This window comes from Corapipo altera, unplaced genomic scaffold (genome assembly GCF_003945725.1).
Source record: "Corapipo altera isolate COAL_440 unplaced genomic scaffold, ASM394572v1 66, whole genome shotgun sequence".
In the NCBI taxonomy this organism is placed as follows: Eukaryota; Metazoa; Chordata; class Aves; order Passeriformes; family Pipridae; genus Corapipo; species Corapipo altera.
Window position 1 is genome coordinate 4287047 of NW_020884924.1, and position 7331 is coordinate 4294377.

The window sequence follows — 7331 nt, forward strand, 5'->3', positions numbered from 1 at the left end:
CCAAAACTCCCGTGGAAGGAAACCTCCATGCGGCAGGGAAAAGACTTAAAGCTTTAAGTCCCTGTAACCCATGGTGAAGACATGGTGATGACGAGTGTTTCCCTCGAAGCCCGTGGTGAACCCTCGGTGGGAGCCAAGTGGTTAGAGGTGGGGTGCTGAGACCCCACACCCTATAAAAGAGAGAGAAGATTTTCCAGCTAATGCAAATTGGAGCTGTAGCCCTAAGAGTGAAGGAGAAAGTTCTCCTCCTGGACTTTATAGAGGGAGAAGGAGTGATTTTTTGTAAATACATGGTTTTGTCATCATAAGAGAATTAGTTAGGATTGTTGTATATATTATAGTTTCTATTCTTTTAGTAATAAATTTTGATATTATTTCCCCATGCTGAGTCTGTTCTACCTGTGTGAAACTTCTCTCACTCTTTTAGCAGATTTGGGGGGGGTTGAAAAATTGGCCCCTGGTCAAACCAAGTCAATCCCTTTGTCTATATCATTAATTAATATATAAAATACACTGGGCCCAGTATGAAGCTCTGAGGGACACCACTTGTCACTGATGTCCTGCGGAATTCTGAGCTGTTGATCATTACTCTCTGGATGCAATCATCCAACTAATTTCTCATCCAGTAAAATGAGTACTTCACATCTAAAAGTCCACAAAAATGCCTCTAAGTTCTTCTACATGCATATTGCTTTTGCTGGATCATTCAATACAAGACGATTACGAACATTCCATGATTTCTTTGAAATTAAATAGTATTCATATTAAACAGGAATCTCTAGGCTTAAAACATGTCAGAGAAAGAAGGTAAACAAAATCTTTGCAGTTTGAAGAGGGCAGACAGACTGTGTGTACCTGCTTATAATGTTAAAATCAAGTTGGTTTGGGGTTGTTTGTTTGTTTGTTTGTTTATTTTTTTCCCTTCTCATTTCCCTAGTCCATCTAAACTCAGGTCAAGTCAGGCTAAAACTTCCAAAATTCTCAGCCAGTTAGGGTAATTCTGATGGTGTGTACACATGGCAACTATTGGTATAAGATACTACATAAGTTGTGTAAGTCAGCATGCCAAAAAATAATTGGTGGCAGTATTCCAGAAAGAATTAAATTCACTGAATAGCTGTTAATAAGGTTTTTACTCAGGGATATTTCTTCTCTCCCATGATCTGTGTTAGTAACCCTACCAACAGAACTCTCCCTCATGAATTAGTGAAATAGACTAGATAAAACTATATAAAGGGAACATATAAAGATTTCTATTAAATGACATCAAGCTTAACAATTTTTCTAACGCTCTCATCTATTATACTAGAGCATTTCACATATACATAGTATGCAGAAGTTTTGATGAATAATATAAAAAATATGTGTGTACATGTTTGCACATGTATGTGCATGCATACATGAAAGAAGAAAGCTGCTTTTCTCTCTTATAACACAATCATAGAATCAATCTACATAATGCGGAATAACATGCAAAATAGAAAAATACTGAACACTCTCTTCTTCAACTGGATTGTGGGCAAAGAAAGTAGTCATATTATAGGGAGTGGTATGTAGTTCACATGAAGAATATAGATTTTAGGAATTCTGGAAGTCTCCTGCAGTTCTCCTCTTCACGCTGAAGAGTGTTCATTGGCATTTCTAGCTATCACCCATGTCCTCATCTCAATGTCCTAATCACCTAACAGTCCTGAACTTTCTTTGCTTCAGTCAAACAAAAAGGGATTAAAATTCCATATTTAAATATCTTCATTTATGAGAGTGTTTTACTCTCCTGATTCTATTAGTTATGAAGCACCTACAGGCAGAGTAAACTGTTGCATATAGTGAGACTAACAATACCAGATTAAGTTCAGGTTGCTCTATTATCCTAACCATTGGTCCCCTGTAAACACATTTTTCTGCAAAGCTTGAGGCAGTTCCCAGTGAAACTGTGCCAAAAGATATCTGGGAGGAACATGTCAGCAAGCACTTAGAAGTAATCCTCACATCTTTCCTCCAGTAATTCATTTTGCAGTACCCTTTCCTGTCAAACTGGAGATGAAAAAATTGCCCCCTCTCAGCTGATGAGATTGATTTCTTTTACAGGCAGTGTTGTAACTAGTTTATGTAAAATGAAATGTGTGTCACAAAAAATAAACCACACAGCGGCATTGAATAAAAGAGCAATGTGTTTCTTTATACTGATGGCACAACTTATTTTTGAGTCGGACAGAAATATCAAAGGAATATTTTCTAATCTGTTGTTCAACACATTCTTGTCTGTTTGTGTGGCAACATAAATAGCATATTGTGTTATAACTAATTGGTTTAAACTATTAAGGCTTATTCTAAGGTGGTCTAAATATATCATGAAGTATAGCTATATAGTAAGTCACTAGTCTTTATTTTCTTCTAGAAAGTAATTTGCTTCGGTTAAACAAAAAGGGATTAAAATTCCATATTTAAATATCTTCATTTATGAGAGTGTTTTACAAGAAGAGATATATGGACCAATAAATATTTTTGGAATTTTGGGAGAAATGGAGAAAACAGAACATAAAATGTCAGCAAATTTACATGTGTATTATGTCAGAGCTTGTAAGATTTCTGTGTCCATGTTTCTTTCTGATATGATACACAAGTAATTCCACTTATACGCATCATCACTTATTTCAATAATTTTCTCCATAAATGATCCATCTATGGCACAAATGCTACAAAATATACCTAGCATGAATCACAGAGAAACATCTTAGCCTCATTTTTTAAATTAATCTTTCTGTTTAAAATGGTGGTCACTTCACTATTTCAGGAAAGTCAGAGAGGATTTTTGATATTCAATTACTAGGGATGTCATTGAATAGGTAGGTTCACTCTACACAGAGGATTTAAGAAAGAAAAGAGACATCTTTTTGAATTGTTGAGGGAAATGGGAAAAACTGAACCAAAAGTGTTATCAAATTTACATGTGCATACCTTTGTTTATGAAAGTACTCTTTTACTCTAAGTACTCTATAAAATCAAGATGGAAAGGAAAAAATAATTGTGCACTACATTATGTTTTGTTTGTAGCAGTGGCATTATTCTGATGTTCATTTAAATGAACTTTCCTTATGTCTTTTTGGAAAGAAATATGAGGAAGAAGATGGATGCTAGAGATTTATTTGTGTCACTTGAGCAAACAACTTGTCTCTTCAACTTGTACTACTACAGCTGTTCAGCTCTGTATGACCATGTAGTGTATTGGGTTTTATTATTTGGTGATTAAGAATAGGATGTAAATGAAACAGGTTATCTTTACAGAACCTTCTGTTCGGTCTGGGCTAGAGAAATATTTGAATAATAGTAACAGCATGAACTTGAACATGGATCTCACAAATTACAATCTTGATGACAATTCTGACTGCTCAAGTTTGTCTTTCTTGAATTTTGACTAAAATTTCTGCCTGTATATGTTTAAAAAGAAGGTAAAGATAAGATAAAATATTTACTTCTAACATTTTCATCAAAACTGCATGTTTCTGAAAAAAAGCGTAATTTCAAGTATGACATTTTTTAATAGAACACATTATTTTCAAGTTGTTTTGGTATGGTCTATGAAACATTCCTCTTGTGTTAGGGGTCTTTAAAAAACTTTGGTGAAGTGCTAGAAGTGTGCTACATAGTCTGATAGCAAATAAAGGCTGGTTCCCAATATATGAAAGGATGTCAAAAATTGTAGGACCTTCATGCAAGGAAAACCCCTCCATGTATTTGGCTGTCCTAATTTCCGAGCAAATGGCAACTGAGTTCAAATAATTTTCAATAAAAAGGGAAACTTTTTTGTTGAGTAATATCTGGTTCCTGCTTGGCACATAGGTCAGTATATATCTATGTTTTCTGCTAGGGTTTTCTTACAAACCTGTTGTTCATGACTAAGAATAAAGCATATTTTTCTTATAGACTATATTAAAGAAACATTTAAACCTTGAAGAAATTTGGTCACCTTTTTTATAATATGACTAATAGCAAGTTGAATATGACACTGTGGGTTGACTTCAGTTTCTGGATATGCCAGTGGTTTCCTTGGAGACCTTCTGCAGGTCACCTCCTCACCCTTTATCATATAATCATGGAACAGTTTGGGTTCAAAGGGACCTTTAATAATCGTCCCTTCTGCTATGTCTCAACTGAAAGGACAAGATGAGATTAGATATTAAAAAAAAAAAATCACTGGAAGAGTGGTTAGAATAAGTCGCCCAGGGAGGTGGTGGAATCACCATCTCTGGAAGTGTCCAAGAGGCATCTGGATGTGGCACTTGGGGTTATGGTTTAGGGGTGAATATGATGGTTCTTCTTTGACAGTTGGACTACATGATCACAAAGCTCTCTTTCAGTCTTGGTGATTCTGTGATCTAGTTCCAACCCTCCTGCCATGGGCAGGGACCCCTTCCATTAGACCAGGTTGCTCAAAGCCCCATCCAATCCAACCTTCCAGGGCATTGTCTCTGAGCAACTGGTTCCAGTGCCTCAGCACCCTCACAAAAAAGAATTTCTTCCTAATACCTAATCTAAACCTACTCTCATTCAGTTTAAAACTACTTCTTCTTGTCTTATCATTACGTGACCTTGTAAAAGGTCCCTCTCCATCTTTCTTGTATGCCCCTTTTAAGTACTCAAAGGCTGCTCTAAGCCTTCCCCCGAGCCTTCTCCATCCTGTACAGCCCCAGCTCTCTCAGCCTGTCTTCATAGGAGAGGTTCTCCATCCCTTCTCTGATCATGCTGATGTCCCTCTTCTGGACTTGCTTCCACAGGTGTAAGTACTTCTTATGCAGCACTCCAGGTAGAGTGTCATGAGAGCAGAGTAGAAGAGCAGAATCACCTCTCTTGATAGGATGGCCATGCCTCTTTTAGTGCAGCCAGGACACAGCTGGCTTTCTGTGCTGGAAACATGTTGCCAGGTCATGTTGAGCTTCTCACCAAGCAACATCCTCAAGTTCTTCCTCTCAGGGCTGTTCTATATCCGTTCATCTCCCAGTCAGTATTTGTGCTTGGGATTGTCCTGGCCCAGGTTCAGAACCTTGCACTTGGCCTTGTTGAACTTCCTGTTCATGTTGTGTACCACTGATGAGTGACACAGAATTGATATATCTAGCCCTTCATTTCCTTGTCTTTTGTTAGTAGTGCGTGAAAAACAAACACTTCAGAAATTCTGAAACAATCTTTCACCATTTCTGCAATATTTTGTTCATTTTGGCTAAGCCTTGCTGAATAATTCACCTTTACATACAGAACTTCTTGAAGCCCTTCATTTTGACAGACATATTTCTGGTGAACAAATAATTGCATGAAACACATCACACAGGTCCATTCTGATTTGCTTCTGTGCAAGAATTCAAAATTCAGTAAGGGAGCAAGAATTGTTCTGAGGCTTATCTGACACAAGCTGGGAACTATTAAATCTTCTGGAAAAAAAAAATCTTTTACTGAGATTTCAAAAAAAAATTAAATCTAGAAACAAGCAGTCTGAGTATTGGCAGAAGATCTAATGCTAGTTTTTCTTCTTTGTTGCAAAGTTAATAGAGTCCTGAAGAAAGACTGCTTGGTGACTGAAGTGGTTGATATTGACTGACCCAGAGTTGTGTTTAGGAGTGATTTTCCTTTACAAATTCTTTATATACTATCTTTTCCTTATTGAAATGTAGGCATTCTTTGTTTGGTAGCCTCATTTAACTTTATCAGCATCTGAAGAAAATTGATCCAAAGACAACAAACAGTCCTTCTCTGATTGTTTTAAAGTATGTTGATAATGAAGTGTGGTAACACTACGATTTCATCTCATTCTTTTTCTTTACATTTGTAAAATTTTCTTCTCTATTGTGGCTTATTCTGTGTTAGTCTGATTCTGTCTTTGTTTACTCAATCCTGAAAATATTTTTTAATTTAGTTACTGGAAAGTAAAACCAAAATGTGAACTAATCTCTATTTGCATAATATGTATCTTCCATTTTAAGACAAAACATTCTGACAAGAAGTTACATGGTACAAATTCCCTTCCAGAAAAATCATGCCTCACTCACTATAACTTAAACTCCTTATTTTTAAGTTTAATTTCAATTTCAGATAAAAAACATGCAGGAAACAGTCATTCCTATTTTAAAGCTCACAGAGTACTATCAAAAGAAACATGAATTCCTGCCAACTCTTGACCACTTTACAAAAATAAAATCATTATGGGCTAGAATGAGCTGCTTTTTACTGCAAAATTTTCTATTTATACTGGCAGCTCCCTGCAAGTAAGTGTACATAAACCATGTCCATGATGAGCAGTATGGTTTTCAGTCAGAGGCTGACAATTTTTATCAAATTATAAGGATCAGCAGATGGTGCTATTGCAGATGGCTATCTTGTTTGGTTTTGTTATTTTCTTTTTTTTTTTTTTTCTGACCAAAACTGGCCATAAGCTCTTAAAAACTGTGCTTGTTGTCATTCATGGTCTGGTACTTTTTAAAAACTGTGGATGTTCTTTTATAATGTTATTTTCTTAAAGATATATTATGGATTTTAGTTATATAAGCAAAATGATATTCCATGGTGTGAGAAAATTGCAGTATCTGCCTTGCTGGAATGGAGGGATAGTACTCAAATAAGAATTAGCAATGTGCTCCTGCAAAGACACAATATTCTGGTTCCATATGGCCTGAATAGAGCAGCTTGAAATTACTGTAATTGGAAGTGTTTAGTTAGGCTTTCTTAGATAAGGAAAGGTAAAAGGACAGTGCTTCCAAGCACACAGCATAAGTTTTCTCTAGACAAGCAAAATAGAAGTGAAGTGTCACAAAACAGGGGCATCATTAAAGCAATGGCAGTTTCTTGACAAATGCTGTAATTTACCAAAGGTACAAAGCTTTTTGTACGTTGGAGCAGAAACTGATCATTTCATCCAGTAAAAAGGAAGGGAGAGTGGAGAGAGACTTAAATTTAAAAATATAATGAAAGCTACAATAAAAAAAAAGATGAAGATAGCTACTTTTCCTGACTGATAGCTGAAAAAATACAAGCCTTTTTCCTTCAAATTTTATCTTCTGAACCACTCTCACTACTGAACAGAGATCTGTAAATGCCTCCATGATCAGGCTGTTGGTACCCAAAACCTGTGGCACAAGACTTTCAGTGAAAGAAAGCAAGTATGAACTGCCTTTCTCTCAAGAGTGTTATGTGACATTTTTATTTTCTGCAATATAAAATATCAAAAGGGAAAGGGAAAGGGAAAGGGAAAGGGAAAGGGAAAGGGAAAGGGAAAGGGAAAGGGAAAGGGAAAGGGGAAGGTTTGGGAAGGGAAGGGAGTAGGAAAAAAAAAAAAAGAAAAG

The 7331-nt window shown here is 36.2% G+C and overlaps 1 long non-coding RNA gene across 1 annotated transcript in view; it reads left to right on the top strand.

Moving 5' to 3' along the window:
• The window catches only part of LOC113953850, an 18418-nt gene that overhangs the window by 2180 nt on the left and 8907 nt on the right, over window positions 1-7331 (top strand). The window contains exon 2 of the long non-coding RNA XR_003530042.1: window positions 1805-1809. This is a non-coding gene — a long non-coding RNA (uncharacterized LOC113953850). The remainder of the gene's footprint in view (window positions 1-1804; window positions 1810-7331) is intronic.